Source organism: Pipistrellus kuhlii, unplaced genomic scaffold, assembly GCF_014108245.1.
Source record: "Pipistrellus kuhlii isolate mPipKuh1 unplaced genomic scaffold, mPipKuh1.p scaffold_m20_p_7, whole genome shotgun sequence".
Taxonomy (NCBI): Eukaryota; Metazoa; Chordata; class Mammalia; order Chiroptera; family Vespertilionidae; genus Pipistrellus; species Pipistrellus kuhlii.
In genome coordinates this window covers 34,545,014-34,564,471 of record NW_023425573.1, presented here as the reverse complement: position 1 = coordinate 34,564,471, position 19,458 = coordinate 34,545,014, and the positions used below count along the sequence as shown (strand labels likewise).

At 39.2% G+C, this 19,458-nt stretch overlaps 1 protein-coding gene across 7 annotated transcripts in view; it reads left to right on the top strand.

Annotated features, from left to right (window-relative positions):
• Positions 1-19,458, top strand: part of OSBPL6 (oxysterol binding protein like 6) — a 168,732-nt gene that overhangs the window by 66,237 nt on the left and 83,037 nt on the right. For all 7 annotated transcript variants that reach the window (XM_045575225.1, XM_036420726.2, XM_036420728.2 and 4 more), the window contains one exon: positions 13,077-13,258. The gene's annotated coding sequence lies outside the window, so the exon portion shown is untranslated. The remainder of the gene's footprint in view (positions 1-13,076; positions 13,259-19,458) is intronic.

The following is a 19,458-nucleotide window of genomic DNA, read 5'->3' as shown; positions in this document are numbered from 1 at the left end:
TAGTTTTGCTGCTCTGAAATTTTAAATTTATGGTCTTTGTACGGGCCCAAAAAGTTGACTATTTGACTTGAACATTTCAACAACTTTTGTATGTAATTTCTCCCTGTGATGGCAGATTTGTAGTTTGTGTAGTGGTGTTAGACTAACCCATAAATCTCAGTTTTTAAAAAGAAATATTTTAACCTAATATTAATTGGTCTGTATCAGAAAACCTGTGCATTGGCAGCCAAACATTGCAGTAATGTCTGTAAATTTGTATATACTATATGTGTATGTTCAAGGACTAAAGAATAATTTTGAAAACCTGTGAGTTACAAAACCGTTTCATATAATTATCTCCTGGGCACCTTCCTGTCTTGTGGGATGTGCTGTACCAAACAATCTCCAAAGCATCTTGAACTAGTTTTATTAGCCAAATCCCCTTTCAGAGAAGAAATTGAGGATTAGATAGGCTGAGTAAACTGTCCAGCATTTCATAGCCAGAAAACCTTCGTGCAGAGATTTGAACTAAGCCTGTTTAATTCTAAGGGCCAACCTCTCTCTATGATACCACAGGCTTCCATTTGTGCAAAGGAAGCACTCAATTTCAAGGAAATTGCCCTTGTGTGATAACATCTTCTACCCGTTTCCCCCATCCACTTTTTAATCAGTGTATGACATCAAATTAAATTTCCAGGAGAACAATTTTGAATTGTAATGGATGGCATTGTTCACTGTGTCAACGGTTTAAAATTTATTCCGATTTTACTGCCAATACCATCTACCGTATTTTTCGGACCATAAGATGCTCCGGACCATAAGACGCACCAGTTTTTAGAGAAGGGAAATGAAGAAAAAAAGATTCTGAAACAAATAGTGTCCTAAAATATTTTATGTGCATTAAAACCCAACATCACAGTCATAAACACATGTAATCAACCCTGTAAAGTAAACAGCAGCATTTAGAACCATTTTAGAGCCGGGCAAGCACACAGAGACCACACAGAGCCGGGCAAGTAAAAAAACTTTTTTTTTAAAGTATATGTGTAGGCTATATTTGGACCATAAGACGCAGGGACTTTTCCCCCCCACTTCTGGGGGGGAAAAAAGTGCGTCTTATGGTCCGAAAAATACGGTAAATACGGGAAGCTTTAGTCACAAGAATGCTAATAAGCCTGATTTAGTTGTCAAAATTTCTGGGGGGTGAGGGGGTCTAAATGAGCAAACAAGTAATTCGCTGTGAACTCCAAATAGAAATCTAGCTGAATTGATACAGCAGAGGCCTAAGAAATGGGGCCATTTGGAATAATTTCATCCAAGTAGCATAGGAGGTAAAAGAGACTGACGAAGAGAAATTAGGTCAGTATTCAGTTCATCTTTTTCTAAAAAAAATACATATTATACCAATCTTTTACTTGCTTCGGGTCTATTTTATCATTTCAAAACACTGTAATTTATGGCAGTGCCACTAACAATGTTTACCCAATTTAAGAAGTTATTAACATTATTTCGACCTCCCATTTGCATTTGGGAGGTATATTTGCACTTTACAAGAACATAAGTAGTTACTTTAAAAATGAGTAAGTTAGCCGAAACCGGTTTGGCTCAATGGATAGAGTGTCTGCTTGGGTACTGAAAGGTCCCGGGTTCGATTCTGGTCAAGGGCATGTACCTTGGTTGCGGGCACATCCCCTGTGGGAGGTGTGCAAGAGGCAGCTGATCGATGACTCTCTCTCATTGATGTTTCTAACTCTCTATCCCTTTCTCTTCCTCTCTGTACAAAATCAATAAAATATATTTTTTTTAAAAATGAGTAAGTTAAAGCATTTAGGGTCTCCTGTTCCCTGCCCCCAAGGATTCTTACTGGTAATGCAAGAGACTCCAGCAATGTGATATTGGAGACTGGATGTTCCAGTTGTCATCGATGTAAAAGGTAGAGCACTCACCGGAAAATTTCCCGTTAGCAGGGTGCCAAGTTAAGACATCTTTATGAGTGTTCTTTCATCTGGGTTTAGGATCTGGTCATCTATTCTTTCAAGATTTAGGGCTTAAGAAAATTACTTATGTTTAGGAGTGCATATTAAAACTCATTGATCTAACAGTTTGTCAACCAAGCAGGCAGAGAAATGCGATCTGAGAACATAGGACTATAAACTGTGAGCAGCTGCCCAGTGGTCTGGGGAGAACATGCTGATCAGCACAGCCCTGAGCTTCACCCCTGAGTGAAGTCAGCCTCTCCATTGGGATCTAGTAAACACTTCATTTCGTGCCATCTAAGTGGCCTATTAGGAGAAGCAAACTTCTGCAAAGCAATATCAGGATGCAAGGATTTAGGTGGTTTTTTGTTCCTCTTTCCCTCTCTTGGCTTTTGTGGGCTCTGATATTAACCAGATTATCTGATTTTCACTTTTTTTGTGTTTTGTTTTGTTTTGTTTTGTTAATCTTCAACGGAGGATGTTTCTTCCATTGATTTTTGAGAGACTGGAAGGGAGTGGGGAGGAGAGAGGAGAGAGAGAAACATGGATGCGAGAGGGCCACATCAATTACTTGCCTCCGGCAAATGCCAAAATGGGGTAGGGGATACTTCAACCCAGTACATGCCCTTGACCAGACTCGAACCCAAGACCCTTTGATTTGAGGGTTGATGCTCTAACCATTGAGCACCACTGGCCAGGGCTAATTTTTGCATTTTGGTCTGTGGGTATTTAGAGTTAAAGACATAGTAGACGTGGTGATGGAAACTATCACTCTATACACAGGTCTTGGGAACTCTTATCAAATCCCAGAGGTGAGGAGTGTTTGGAGACTGTAATGGGGGAAACACAGGACCAATTATCTTATGATTTCTCTAACTTGGAAGTGTATTATCAGTTCCCTGAGTGGGAGGGAAGCTTTTAATGCACCACTGTCAACAGTTGTTGGCAAATCACCGGATGGTAAATGTAAGCGGTGGTTGCCTTGCCCTGGGAGTAGCATAAAAATTCTCATTTTCAACTTGCTTTTCAAGAAAACAAGTCTTGTTGCATGACGTTTTTACTGAAGCCTTTCTTCAGCTAAGCTTGTCTGGGTGCATGCTTCTGTCCATTTGGTTTCAGTGATCAGTCACAATGAGTTTTCGCACACATCAGCACATGTCAGTGAAGTGTGAGTCCTGCCAAGTGCAGATCTGCCTGCGGTGCAGCCGGGCTTGCAAAGGTGGAGCTGGTATGGATATTGCCTTCAAAGAGAGTCAGGTCTTGGGAAGAAAAGACACACACGTCAAAATCTCTGATCAAAATGGGCTGAGGAAAGTCCAAGAGGTGCTGAGCGAAGATCATGGAAGTTAACCTGGAGAATTACTGCTAGCAGAGCCATGGATAGGAAAGGATTTCATGTCGTCTTAAAGGGCCTTAAAGGAAGGGGGATTTCAGCTTTGGAGATTAACAACAAAAGCCACAGGAAACCCACAGAGGAGGCAGAGTGGGTATGTTAAGGAGAATTGCAAGAAGTTCTATTTGGTTGAAGATTTCAAAAAGCCTTACCTGAAAGATAAAGTTGGGAAGTTAACTGGGGTTAGATTATGGAGGCCCTTTAATACTAGGATAAGAAATTAGAGCTTTATTCTCTTTCCTTCCTTTTAAATACGAATTCAAGTGTTTTAACTTAAGATCTGATTATTAAGTACATATATTAATAAAGACTAAAGTGACCCTTTTGGCAGTTGCGAAACAAAGAATACTGTTAAACCACTGCAGTGTTTGTGGTATGGGTCAAAATGGCTGGTTTTTTGGTTGCATAGTCAAAATGACTGTTTTTTGGTTGTAAATTTTCCACAGAGCCATTGCCAAAAATATCGCATAATCCTAACACTCAGATGAAAGTCAACTGCATCTCTACATCATGTACTTCTTAGGTTCCGTGATGTTAGGAGCTGTGTTTCACAGCTTCTTTTTTTGACTGGGTGGGTGGTGCTAAATGCCCAATATCCCATTTCCCTGGCAAACAAGCTGGTTTGTTTGAAAGCTGACTCATTAAGCATCTTTATCTATCTTCCCAGATTTAGCATTTCCCCTCCATATTGGGCACTTGGTAGGCAATGAGGTAGCTCATTGATTTTCCTCCCAGGCATCTCCAGTTTCTTTCTATTCAAAGGAATTTTTTTTTAATATACCCTGTGATGTGCCTTGGAAATATTCTGAGCTGATATTTTTTAACTATTGGTGGCTAATAGGAGAATTTTATCAGATAGGCTTGAATCACTTTTAAATGGATAAAAACATTAGTGAAAAGTGCCATCTTTGTTGATATGCTCTGGCTAATTAGCTTAGTGAACTAAAGCTTGAGGTTCACATCGCAGGGTCTGATGGTTTCGCTTTGTGATTATCTCTTGGAACCTCTAATCCTGGCTATTGATTTCAATAAATAATTATAACAGCAAGTACTTACATAGTTTTACATATTGTAAATAGAAACTCATGTAGTCCTCAGAATAATCCTGAAAGGTAGTACTGTTACTCTCTCCATCTTTAGAGATCATGAAGCGGGTACTGAGAAGCTCTGTAACTTGTCCAGAGTCCCATTACTGGTACTTGGCTGAGCCAGGATTCAGACCTAGGTATTTAGGCTCCAGGGTCTTTACTTGTGACTTCATGAAAAATTCAGGGACAGCAATAAGGATGTCCCTAGACTTAAGTAAACACTATCTGTGTCTAAATATTTAAGGCTATTTATTTTGTACAGTGTGAAGTTTTGAATCTAAGAAATTCTAGGCCAGTGTTATGATACGCAGACACCAGAAATCTATTTAGCATCTTTTGTTGTCCACACATAGCTGTATACTTGGGTACGGCTTCCCAGAGGTGACATGTGAGACCTGACCCAGGATTTAAAGAATTCCCCAGGCAGAAAAGAGCATTCCAGGTAGAAGGAGCAGCACAAACAAAGGCTCAGAGAGATGAAATAGCATCCAGTGTGCTCATTTGGAGGAAAATACCATGTTCATTGTATCTGAAATGGTGGAAGACAAGAGGGATTGAGATGCAATTCAAGAGTGCAGGTCGTACTCTGTTGCGCAGTTTTAAGATTGTCCTCTCAGTGTTCCTTCACCAAATCTTAAGGACATACAGGTTTTTTTTGTGTGTGTGTTTTTTTAATGTATATATTATTGATTTTTTTACAGAGAGAAAGGAAAAGAGATAGTTAGAAACATCGATGAGAGAAAATCATTGATCAGCTGCCTCCTGCACACCCCGTACTGGGGATGTGCCCCCAACCAAGGTACGTGCCTTGACTGGAATTGAACCTGGGATCTTTCAGTCCACAGGCCAACGCTCTATCCACTGAGCCAAACCAGTTTCTGCCATACACAGTTTTTTGTATAAATGTTCAGAGGGTTCCTGGGGCTCTGAAGCTCATCAACAGGCCCATAGTCCCCTTTCCTCCAGGTAGTAGAGAATAATTGAGAATAGAGAATAACACAATGAAATATGTTTTAAGAAAAATGATTCTGATGATAAGGAAAGATGGCTTGGACAAGCGAACAATCGGAAGCAGATAAATCGGGGGCCTATTATCAGTAATCTAAGCCAGAGGTAGCTGAGATGCAAAAAAATAAGCCATATCTAAGAAATATATTTTGGAGAAACAAGTGAGAGGACTTGGGGTGAGTTGAATGGGATGGTTAAAAATGGAATGCGTAAAGGTAATAGTAGTTTCTAGCTTGGTTTAAGGATAGATAGGGTGTCGTGAACTCAAACAGGAGACAAGGAGAGGAAAGAGGCAAGGGTGAAAGGTAATGGGCTTGATTTGTAGGCTGACTGAGTTTCAGATGTCCATGCTATCTTCCAATAGAAATGGCCAGTAAACAAAAATATAGTCTGAAAAAGAAGTCAGAATTGGAGAGGGAGATTTAGCAGTCTCTGGCAAATGATAGGTTGAAACATTGAGAATGAGACAGGGCCACCGTGGAGAAACCTAGAAGGAGAAAAGCTTAAAAGGGCAAAGGAAGAGTATTCAATAAAGCTGGCTGGGAGGAAAGACTCAGGGGAACAGCAATAACATGGCACATTTGAGTGCTTCCTGTGTGCTGGGACCATTCTGCACATTTTACATATATTAACTTGCTTAATCAGTCAGGCACCTCATGAAAGAGCTGCATTTTACTCATGCAGAACCCAAGGCACAGAGAGGTAAAGTTCAAGGCCACAGAGCCAATGAATCGCTTTCAGTGGTAACTTAGTGGTAGCATTGTTAAGCTGATGTCACTGAGTAAAGATAGTTTTTGTCATTACTCTTTTATAGATTTAAGTATAGATTGGTCAGCTTTGATGATAATAGTACTTACCGTATTTTTCGGACCATAAGACCCACCAGTTTTTAGAGAAGGGAAATGAAGAAAAAAAGATTCTGAAACAAATAGTGTCCTAAAATATTTTATGTGCATTAAAACCCAACATCACAGTCATAAACACATGTAATCAACCCTGTAAAGTAAACAGCAGCATTTAGAACCATTTTAGAGCCAGGCAAGCACACAGAGACCACACAGAGCCGGGCAAGTAACAAAACTTTTTTTTTTTAAGTATATGTGTAGGCTATATTTGGACCATAAGACGCAGGGACTTTTCCCCCCCACTTCTGGGGGGAAAAAAGTGCGTCTTATGGTCCGAAAAATACGGTACTTCTCCCCTGCTCTATCAAGCATATAAGGTGTGATCATCAGAATTCATGAAGAAAGTATGATCTTAGACTTCCACAAATTCCCTGGCTTTCTCTCACATGAATTTTTTGTTCAAATGCCTGCGTTTCTTAAGTATATTTTTATTTAATAAGTTAAGCTTTCCTCAGTAATTTCCTTCCCCCAATTATTGAGCCTTTGGGGATAAATAGATTTCTGGTGTCTGAAAAACCACTTCCTGAAATGGTTTTATGAGTCACATTTCCATATTTCCATTGAGAATATATGTTGGATTCTCTTAGCAGTGAAGTAAGACATCACAACCTCTATATTGTCTTTTTAATTTACCACAAACTTCTCTTGTCTCCTTGAATTCATCACTTCCTTCAAACTTATTAATTTGGTTTCCCCTTATATCACTCCACTAGCAATAGAGATTTCTATTGTCCCCCATTTTCTCAGAGTAATCCCTCCCTTCCCCCCCCCCGCCCCCCCCCCACACACACACTTCATCAGAGTTATGCACATTAAGGACTGAAGAGCAATTAACCACACCAAGTTGCCTCAGCTGGGCTATCTGCTAGGACAGAGGTCAGCAAAGTAAAGTCCAAGGGCCAATTGAGGCCACCACTCTTTGGTAAATAAAGTTTTATTGGAGCCCAGCCATATTCATTCATTTACTTATTGACTATGGCTACTTTCCTGCACAGTAGCAGAACTGAGCAGTTGCATCATTTGGTAGACTTCATGGCCCACAAAACCTAAAATATTTACTCAGCTAGACCTTCACAGGAAAAGTTTGCTGACTCTTGCTTTATGGCATACTACTTAGAGAAGATTAAGATATGTGCTAAGCGTGTTTCTAGTGCTCTATCTAGAGCTAATGGTGTTTTTCTTTTAATACAATTTTTTTCAACTGAATAATAAACCAAGTGGTTTCTGTAATATTTTTTTCTTTGGCTATATAAGACAAAGTTGTCAAGGGAATAATAAAATTTTAGACTCTTTTAAGAAATCTATAATCAGAATTCTGTATAATCAGTCATCTGAATTTTTGTTAGTATTAACAAAATTGTTTAATTTGGAAAAAAAAATCTTTGGATTCTTAATAGGTATCATGTCCTTTTTTTTTCTGTTCAGCTTTTGGGATTTAGATAAATAAAATATTTTCTCTACCCTTAGAGAAGAACAGGTCAAATTGAACCAAGTCAAATATAAGCAAAACAAAAAAATCAGGGAAAAATGCCTGGATCATAGAAATATAGCAGAGTAAAAAACTATTATTTCGTATTGAGTAAATTATTTTTGTTTATTAGCATGTTGACCATATTTTATATTACTTCAGTCATGTTTCTGAGTAACAGATGTGCTTTATTTCCCATTATTTTGTAAGATAAGAACTATTCGAGACCAGAGAGGCTCACAGTCTGCCCTGTCAAATGGAAGATCCTCAGTTGCCCCTCACGGGTGCCCCCTCTCCTAGGTACCTGCTCTGCCCTCCGTTTTGAGCTGCTTCTGTCTTCTGAGGTCCTCTCTTGCCTCTGGGTTCTTTTCCTTCCAATTTGTTCTCCTAGATCTGCCTTCCTGAAACACAACCACATGACTTTACAGCCCAGCCAATGAAATTTGGTCTCTCACCAGCCTGTAAGGTCTTCCATACTTTTCCAAACCTCATCTCTGCCTTTCTTTCCCCCACTTTCTTTTTTGTTTGTTTGTTTGTTTGTGTTTTTTTTTTGTACCCTAGACCCTGGATACTGTCACTGCCGTCTACACCAAGCATGTTGAACTTGTGGCCAGTGGGCCGCATGCCTGTTTATTTAACTTTCCTATCTCTTGATTTTCATATATTTTTTCCTCACTGTTTGAAATCTCCTCCATCCATTTCTGCTTTTCTAGTATTTGCTTGAATCTACTCAGATATCAAATGCCTACTCTTTTCAGCAACTTTCTCTGATCTGCTTCCTACCCAATTCACAGATTTTAAGCTAGAATTAATATTTTCATGTCATGAACATCCATAGCATGTTTTCTGCTTTTGTAGCTTAAAATGGTTATTTGTGTATTTATATTATTATCTGTGGCTAAATTCTAAATGTAACAATCAACAAAAACAAAAGGAAGACCTTTGTTTTTGTTGATTGTTACATCTCTATGTCTTTCTTAGTGTCTGGTTTAATGTTTGTATATAACAGCTGACTTATTGTGGAGTGGACAAATCAATCAATACTTAATGGCAGATACAAAAACTCTATGTTATTTTACCTAGTGAATGTTAACTTGTTTGATGTATGGTAGCACTAAGAGATTAGATAAATTTCCAAGTTAAAAGTCTGCTCTTCAACCAAAACCGGTTTGGCTCAGTGGATAGAGTGTTGGTCTGCGGACTGAAAGGTCCTGGGTTCGATTCCGATCAAGGGCATGTACATTGGTTGTGGGCACATCCCGTCAGGGGGTGTGCAGGAGACAGCTGGTCGATGTTTCTCACTCATAGATGTTTCTAGCTCTCTATCCTCTTCCTTCCTCTCTGTGGAAAATCAATAATATATATATATATATATATATATATATATATATTTTTTTAAAAGTCTGCTCTCCAATTATTGACAAGAAAGGCACAGTTGTTGCCAGGTGAAAGTGCCTGCAGTTTGTGTTTTTCATCTTCAGGAAGTCACCCCAGCATAACCTGTTTCCATAAACTTGTTGGAAACACAAAAACTATAGCACGAAAACTATTCTCTAACAATTTAGACCCTGTAGACACTCCCAGAGTATTTGGCAATATCACAGGTAGGAAGAGAAAAAGCAATTATTTGTTTAAGCATTGCTGCCCATGAAAAAGAGCAAAAAATAATCATCTTTTCACCAAGGTATTTAGTGGATATATAGGCAAAGTAAACAAGATGATGAAGAAGGGTCTTATAGCATGTCTTATAGCATGTGTTATAGTTTTCTGGGAAAGCAATTTAGGATGTTTTACCCTAAATTAAGACCAATCCTTCGTGGAAATAAAGTAAGCATTGAATCCAAGTCATGGGCCATATAACGAATAGAAAAGAGCCAAAAGTGTCTGGTCTCTTGTTTGTATTGGGAAATGGACGTTGCTTATGTACACTGCCAACTTTGTTACACTAGTCTCTGGTTATCCTGGTTGTCTTTACTGACTTCACCATTTTAAGAATCTTTCTTTAGTATTTTACAGAATGGTGAAGTTTGTTTTACCCTGTTTTTCTTTTATATTCTATGCATTAACTTAGTAGCTGCACAGGACACATACATCATGTGTTCAGAGGGGCTTGAATAAGAAATGAGTGGAATGTGTGGGGAGTATGCTGGACAAGAATCTGGTGCAGAATGGGCAAAATTCAGGCTGTGGGAGGATGAGTCACAGGACTTACAGGAAGAAGTCTGTTGCAAAGATAATGGATCATTGCTTCCTGAATGAGCCATTCAGAAGGAGCCCTTCCTTGCCAGATCTCTAAACTCCCCAATGAGATTTTGCAGATATTCCTATCAAAGTGCTTGCTGGCATAGAAGACTTTGTTCAAGTCAACCTTTCCAACTTTCAGCCTATTAATAGCTAAGAAGGAGGATGCAGGGGGCCTTTTTGATCTGTAAAAGGTATTGTTAAATTAGAACATGATTCTTTTTATGTGTTGATAAAAGCCAGGTATAATTTTTGTTTAAATATCAACGTTGGCTGTAGTTTTAAAAGAAAACAACCTCTCCCCTTCTCTGAGTTTAGTTCTTAGTGAGACCTTTAAGAATTTATCTTCAGTGTGTGTTGTCACAACGTGTAATCAAACTTGAACTTTATTAGCTTAGTACCTTTGGACTTCTGCCCACACGCAGTTTATGTGCACGGTAAAGCAAGACCCTGTACAGTTTCTTAGTTGAAATAAAGGTTAGTTGCCACTTGGTAAATGTTCTGGTTTTTAAATAAAACAATATATTAGTCACTTGGAAATTGGGAATTTGAATGTGATGATATAAATCTTTCTGCTCTATTCAAGTGGTTCAAGCTGAATGAGAACAAATACTAATATTTCTGCCTTCAGTAGCTATCAGGGATGATTGATTATATCTGAACCATATATTGATGGAGTGGTAATTTTTTATACAGAGTAGTCAGCCTCCCTGAAGGGTATGGAAGGCACTCCACTTTATCATGGTTGTCTTTTTGAAAGTTGCACAGAAGGTCCATATGAATGTTAATTATAGTCTCGGAACAAGCCAAAGCACTTCCTTATTCCTTGGCATTGCATACACACTGTGTGAAAATACACACTTCTGGCAAAAATGGATAATAATAGATCCATTTCTTGTGAAGTGGGCATAAATAAAAGCCTTGTAAATTTCACATTTTAACTCTCACACTTACCCTGTGCAGGGAAGTAAGGTCTGCTTCCCAGTGTCCACAATCTGGTAGGGGAGATGAGAAGTGTAAGCAACGCATACAACCAGGACCACCTTGCATCAGTAGAATTGACCAAAGTGCCAGATGCCATGAGAAGATGCCCCTATGGAGCTGGGAAGATCAAGGGAGGAGCTGAGAGTTGTGGAGTTGAGCTGGATTTTGAGGGGTCTGTAGGCAAAGACTACAAGGAGAGGATGACTGAAGTGGGGAACTGCTTCCTGGGCCAATGTCTGGCTTACTGAGGCTGGAGATGGGACACACAGAGTGTGTGATGGGGAAGAAGGGGAATTCCTTAGGTATGGCTAGCCGTACCAGTACTCACCCTGCCTTCTCCCTCTGCTCTGCTGCTGGACTGGGGGAAACAGAGGTGGAAAGGTAGGTAGCCTTGATCTTACCCCGTGGTTTTCTATTCTCTTTACCTTCTCACTTGTCAATGTACAATGGTAAGAAGTTATGGAGAATAAGACTAGGATAGGGGAATGGGGTGGAGGTAGGATAAACAAAATGCATCTTAGCACAGGGGCGCTGTTTACATAATTTTTCTTTTCTTTTCTTGTTTAATATTCTCTCCTTTTCCAAAATTTGGCAGAACACATTATAGGAAAGAGCAAGGAAAAAAGTGGATAGGGGAGTTTCAGTAGTTGACCACTCATGTTTGTTCTGTCTGTAATTATACGGGATTAAAGAGCATAGATTGAGTAGTGTTTGCAGAAAATAAACAGATCTAATGCTGAGCATACAAACATAATCTTGATGGACCCTAACCTTAGTTCTTCTATGTCATCATCATAGCCACCAGTTAAATTTTATTTAGGGCCTACAAGACACATGGACTTGTCTTACAACATAGTAGAGATAAAAAAAAAAAATTTTTTTTTAAGAGGTGGAGGGGGTTTAGAACAAACATTTTCTTTCTTTTTTGGCAGAAAAATAGTGCTTAAAAGAACATTCCCAGCATAGGGTGTTGGGTAGACATAAATCTTTTGCACTTTTATTGAGTCATAATCTTTCAGGATATATGTGTGTATAGTTACTTTTTCCTTCTCTATAAGTAAAAAGAGGAAAAGTCAGACGGTGAAAGAGCAGGCTTGAAAAGTAATCAGGCCCAGGTTGTAATTTTGAAAGCTGCCTTGTGAAGAAATGCACCTGCTAGAGAGGCTCGAGGGAAAAACTGCCGTCACATTTCAGGACCGGGGAGTAACTGAGCTAACTTCCATCTGCATTGCTTGTCAGGCTTTTCTCCTTCTCCTTTAAAAAAAAACAAAAAACACCTTTATTGTTGAAAGTATTACATATGTGTCCTTATCCCCCCATTGTCCCATCCTACCCACCCCAGCCACCACCCCAGGCCTTCATCTCCCTATTGTCTGTGTCCATGGGTCATGCATATAAGCATACAAGGACTTTGGTTGATCTCTTCCCACCCTTCTTTTTACCTTGAAGTGAACATATTTGATCTTCGCATAAAATATTGTTCCCTTGCCTTCTGAGAAACTGTGTGAAGTGTGAAAAGCTGTTCTTTGATAGTATAATTAGCTTTCTGTGACAGGACTGTTCTAGGAGTCTGGTGACAGTTCTACTCTGTCAGGACTCATTAGAGGCTATTAGTGAGTCTTTATCAAGGCCCTGGTATTGAACACGGTTGTGATGTGCGATGAAACCACGTCATACTTCTTGTTTTTAAAAACAGGTTCATATTGAATTGCAGGATTAAGTATATTTCTGGAAGAGATTCTTGGCCTCTCTTAGAATGTAGTGGCATATAAATTGAGCATTTTCTTACTCCAAACTCTGAGTCAGATGTAAATGATGTATGCTGCTTATTGCTGAGGCATGCAATGGATATGTCTTTGAAATCACATAAGATTGAGCAAAGGAGGCAACAAGCTGAGATGCCCTCCCTCATGGACTTCCTCCTCAGGAGATAAATTGGAAGGCAGTTTCTGACTGGCCATGGGCAGTCCCCCTGAGAGATTCGGGGAAAGTTCTGTGGAGATGCACTACATGACTGTTTTCTTTTCTTTTTAGCTTCTGCCCCTCTCTGCAATACAATAAGAGAAGGAAATGAAGGAGCCACTCCTGTAATTTTACCAGATAAGCCCAGCAGGGTCAATAGAGTTCCCAGGAAAAGGCTGCAGGCATCTGAGGATAAGCCACTTCCAGCAGCTTTGACCTGAAAGCCAACCTAGAAGACGGATCCCATTTACAAGGTGAGTTAGGAGGGTGCCAGCTTAAAATCAAAAGCAAGGCTTAGATGAGGCATTGTTTACTAACAGCAAGAGATTGGCAAAACATTACCTAATCACAGGTATATAAAAACTAAAAAACATAGTAATCCTGGCTATGCTTAGCCATCTTATTAAAAAAAAAATCTGCTGTAATTTTTTTAAGGATAGGAAGTAGAAAAACACACCAAAGGGGCCTAACTGATTTGGCTGAGTGGATAGAGCATTGGCCTGTGTACTGAAGGGTCCCAGGTTCGATTCCGGTCAAGGGCAAGGGATGTTGCGAGCACATCCCCAGTAGGGGGTGTGTAGGAGGCAGCTGATCAATGTTTCTCTCTCATTGATGTTTCTAACTCTATCCCTCTCTCTTCCACTCTGTGAAAAACAAACAAACAAACAAACAAAAAAACACACACCATAAGATAGGTTAACCTTTTCCTACCTGCATGTGGAAGTAAGACACTCTCCTCCCCTTCTTGAGTAATGAACCTACACACCTAAGAATGCTTTAGTTATATACATAGAAGCACACAAGCCCACATCATGCATATACTCATTCCTTTTTTTTTTTTTTTTAATGCATCTGTTTTTATAATCTTCCACAGTGAACAGGTAGGCAGTTGCTTGTTTTCTTTTTGCCCATGAGACTGAAATAACTAATTTGGTACCAGCACTACTTACTATGGGTACTCTAGGCTCCTCTGATATTTGCAGTTACTATTTTCAGAGCCACATCGTATATGCTATTTAACATCTTAGGCTCAGTGACTTCAGAATCTACAATTTGGATGCATCCCTCCCAGTTATACAAAGCTTTCCAGGAGCGTGTGTCACCCAGCTCTTGAGGAGCTTTTGGAAGCTATGTATTCTCTACTCAAATTATTATTTGCCTGGGATACAGGGCTAATGGTAGTGGTGGAGACAGTTCACACGTCTGTCATTTGGGAAATGCTCCCCAGGTATCCCCCCACTCCTACCCTCCCCTTGCAAGAACTGTTCCCTCATGGAAGGGCAGAAACCGAGGCTCAATGATTAAGTATAATTATTATTATTTGAGAAGCTTTCTGTTTACTACAGCATTATTTAAAATTACATTTAGAGCAGAGCTTGCAAATTAGTGGTCCATAGGGTAAATTTTAGACTATAATTTTTTTTAAACATGTAAACATTTTCTTTTTGAAAATTGAATTAGTTGCCAACATTGCTGAACTGTATGGAAACTTCACATAAAGTCAGATACCTGGCTTCTTTTGGAAAATTAAACATCTGGTCACAATTGAAGTTTGCATTCCTTAAGTATCTAACCCAACCAGCCTTACAGATTTATGTTACTGCCCTGGCATCTGTAGGCTTTTGTGGTCAGGATTCCTGCTTTCAGGTGGAGAGGACAAAGGGAGAGAAAAGCAGGTTTATATTGAATTGGAGGGTTAAGTATATTTCTGGAAGAGATTCTTGGCCCCTCTTAGAATGAATTGGCATATAAGTTGGGCATCCAGAAAATGTCCCTATCTGTAATATTGTCAACAACAAAATGATTCCTGCTTTAAGCATCAATTTCTTCTCTCTTAAAGTGAAGTCACTTCACACATAATGCTGTTGGTCTTTATTCTCTTTTGGTATTTTATTATTTTATGTGAAATGGATATACTTTGAGATTGCTGGCTTTCTGAAGTTAAGCTGACACCTGCCAGATTTGCCCATGAAGAAGGTGGACTATTCCAAAATCAGATGGCCCATTGTTCTTAGTTGGGAAATCTGGTTTGATAGTAACAGAGTATGAATCATTCTTTCCAGACCTTGAGGTTGTCATCTCAGAGTCTGAAATGTCATGACTAATGCTTCCATTGCCTGACGTGATTATTTTAGTCCTGGCAAGGTGAGGAAGATTTATTGAGTTGGCTTCTTTGTGAATTACACTTGCAGGGATTTTGAGTCAATTTCCTAATCCTTTACTCATTCTGGGCTCATTCTGGCAATACACTGTGCCATTTACATATGCAGACTTTTGACATTGAGAAGTCTCTCCATCAGAATCAGATGTATCTTCTCCTTCCCGTTTTGATCACTGTATATTATTTGGAACTGAACTACTTACAGTAATGTTCCTGTCAATTTGGTACTAGTCAAACTTTGTAACCAAGAGTATTAGTCATGACAGCATTTCAAATTATGAGGGGGTCCTTATGAGGCAAAGCATTTCTCTGTCTGCATTAGCTAAATTCAAACATTTACTATTTGATCATTGTTCACAAATGGGGAAGACAGACTCCATCTCAGAACAGCAGTTCTTATCCCAACAACCCATTTAACTTCAAACAGGTCATGGCTGTTACTTAAGCGGGTTTCAGGCCCCAGGATATCCATTTTTAATGTCGAAGCAAACAAGAAAACAGGCCGGCTGGGCTGGATGATTATTTCAGTTGACTCTCCTTCTGGCTGCATTCCTTTGCCCTATCTCATGGAATCTCTTAGGTCAGTAGTGTCTAGGATCCCTTGATACTTGACCACAAGCAAAGATGAAATGTACATGAGTCCTTTGACTATCAGGTTTAAGTTCATGGAAATAAAGTAACTGGAAATTTGTTTCCACACATTTGCTTGGTGGTGACTTGACTGTTTGAGAAACTAAAACTCTTCTTTTAAAAGGAAAAAGCAGGTGATTGATATCTCATTTCTTTGACAAATGGTGTTTATTTTTATTATTATTATTTCGTCGTGGGAATTAGTTTGTTGCACGTATACTCAGAGATGCTTTCAGAAAGCCTCTTTATCTTTTTTCCTCGGAGTGCCTGTTATCAGCTTTGCATTCCACTTCACTTAACTTCCTGAGAAAGGTTAGACAGGATGGCAAAAATGGAACCAAAGTCAGGAGTGCTTGGGAGACTGTTGACACATAAGACAGATAGAAATGTGGTGAGAAAGGAAAATTCAGAAAATCATCTCACTAGTCTGCAAGTATAACATGGTTCCACAAAAACTGAAGAGGAGAAAGAATATGGAACCCCAGCATGGCAAGGAGGCAGATCGTGAGACATCTTCCCCAGGTGGTGGAGAAGGAGAGAATATCCAAGGAGAATTAGCAGTGCAGAAGCCATTTTACCTGTCCCTGCCTTCCTCTCTGGCCGCCCCTCCTGCACTGTCTCTCAGGTGTCTCTCTTCTGTGTAAGAGAAACCCAGTTCTCACAGCTGAAGGGCCAAAGCTGGCTCTTCTCTCCAGGAAAGAAGAGTGAGGAGGCTCTGAAGTTTCCTTCTCGCCCAGTTGAAAAGAATGGGAATAAGGGACCAGGAAAAAGTATCCAGAGGTAAAGACTGTGCACTGGATTGTCTTTCTCAATCTGGTGAGTAGGATTTTAGAAAAATTAGTCACCTAAACCTCAGAAAATTTAGGCTACACTTGAAAAATAAATTTAAACTAGATTTGAAAAATAAGTACATATCCAGTAAAAGTAGAAATGAAGAAGTAATTAAGTGGAAAAAGGAGAATATTGTTAATATCAAGGATTTCATATGTAAGTAGTAGGGAAATATATTTTTCTTTTTTTGCTTACAAACACTTTTATTTTTATACTAGAGGCCTAGTGCACGAAATTTGTGCACAGGGGGAGGGGATCCCCTCAGCCCAGCCTGTACCCTCTCCAATCCGGGACCCCTTGGGGAATGTCCAACTGCCAGTTTCGGCCGGATCCCAATCAGGGACTGCTGGCTCTTGTGGTGGGATTGGGGCTAAACTGGAAGTCCGATATCCCCCAAGGGATCCCAGATTGCAAGAGTGTGCAGGCTGGGCTGAAGGACCACCCCTGTGCATGAATTTTGTGCACCTTATAGTTCCTATATAATCAGTACCCAGATCAAGATACAGAATATTCCGAAGCATCCTTGTCCCCTTAATTTCTTTGACCTGCTTCTTGGTACAACAGGCTGCCCCAAGCTCCTCTTGCTCATTTAATGTGAAGTCTAAGATCACCCATTCCAGGAGCTCTGATTTCTTTTAGTAGAAAATGGAATTTAGATACTACAATATGGGCATTAGTGGTGCACAGTCTTATTGGTTGTTTTTCAAGGGATGTGGTAGTAAATATACATATAATTTTAAATGAGGAGTTTATATTGTTTTCTCCAAGTTAACTTTATGGAGGGTTAATATTATTGGATTTGATATTTGTATCTCTTCTCTTATACACTGAAAATCTTGGTTTAAAATAACATTACAGAACTTATTTGCTTTATCTTTTAAGTACATCAAATGGTTTCAAATGAAGAGCTTAGCATTAATCATACTTATGGTTTTATTTTTATGTAGAGAAGAAATATAGTTTTATATACTTTTTATTATTATTATTATTATTATTATTATTATCGGTTTTTCAAAATTTATCCATATGGTCAGAAGATGAATTTTTCCCTCAGTCCATTTTTTTTTTTTATTAATGTGGGTATGTTTATTGGCAGTGAGATTCAGTCCATTAAGTCTTTAGTTCACTAGATAATTTGAGTTATTGGCAACTCATTACAGCACAAGCAGGAGATGTTCCAGAAGTGACAGTAGGATTATTGTGCTCTTTAGATGGTGGATCAATATGTGCTGAATTGAATGCATGTATTAGTGTTTACTCCTCATCACAGTGCAGGCCCAGACACAGCAGAAAGGTAGACACTCTGAATGAAGCAGAGTGTCCCAGCACTTTTGTTTTCTTGCTTTCTCTTATTTGACAAATGGATATTTTAGGATTGCTTATTTTGGAATGATTGCCCCCCACATCTCACCTGAGGATATGTTTTTATTGATTTTAGAGAAGATGGGAGAGAGAGAAACACTGGTGTGAAAAAGAAAGTTTGAGATTTGGGGAAAAGAAGCTTTTCCATCCCAATTCAATATCAGGTGACATTTTAAACTGTCCTTTGAATTTCTTAAACTTCCACTTAATTGTCTTTTGACAGGCGTGGTCTCACTTACGACCCAGGTGTCTTTTTACTGCTGGTTTTCAGTCCAATTTCTGTTGCTGCTATCCCTTTTTCTCACCGCTCTTGGGGAGTTTTACTAAAAAAATAAAGTCCCTTTTCTGTTGTTTTTAGTGTTTCAGAGTGAAATAGTTCCTGAATTCTCTCTTCAGACTTTGTCCCATTTTGTGTGTCTTTTAAAGTAGGGTTTTCTTTCTTGATTTCCACAAAATCCCATGAGGTAAGTTGGGCACAGAAGTAACTTCCCTGCGTTGAGAAAGTGAAGATCTGAGTCACCAAATCATGTGATCCACTGAAAAAGTAGGCTGGAGCTCCAGCTTTCTGAGACTCATTTTTTTGTTAATTATAATGTACCATGAATATGACACTCTTTCTGGACCTCAAATATGGTTTGTTAAGCCATCAGGACTCCTATTCCTCCACTTTGTATCATATCTCAAATATATTTGAGAGAAAAATAATCTTAATAATTGTGTTATTTGATGATGCTCCTATATTTATGTATAGGCTATATTTCTAATAAAGCTAGGCCATAAATCCATTTAAAGACATAAATTACCCTACCGGGTTTGGCTCAGTGGATAGAATGTCAGCCTGCAGACTGAAGGGTCCCCAGTTTGATTCTGGTCAAAGGTACATGCCCCAGTTGTAGGCTGATCAATAATTCTCTCTCATCATTGATGTTTCTCTCTCTCACTCTCTCTCTCCCTCCCTTCCTTCTTCCTCCCTTCTTTCCTCTCTGAAATCAATAACAATATATTTAAAAAACAAAACCAAACAAAAAAACACAGGGTATATGTAGTGGTGTACTGGTAAATGTTTAAAAATAGGGTCTCAAAAATAAAGTGCTAATTTGCATGGCTAATTTCAAGTTCCCCAGAGGACGTCTCTGAAGGCTGAGCTAGGGAGAGTTGCGCATGGTGGTCTCCTGAGCACTCACCGTGAGGGTGTGCGCAGATGACCACACCTCAATCAAATGCTGAAGAACCTGGGGCCTGGCAGTAGATCCTCCATTACTGTCAGCTGTTCCTTCCTCCTGTGACAATGAATGAGCATAACTGAAACCAATACTTATTGTGGGTGCCTGAAGCAAGTAGAATGATGGCCACCCTGATATGTAAAGGTCTGCATAAACATTGCCATTCTGGAGGGATGGCATTTTTTAAAAATTCTGCTTAAGGTTCTTGACCATGAAATATCTGTGATTAGGCAGATAATGGCCAGTA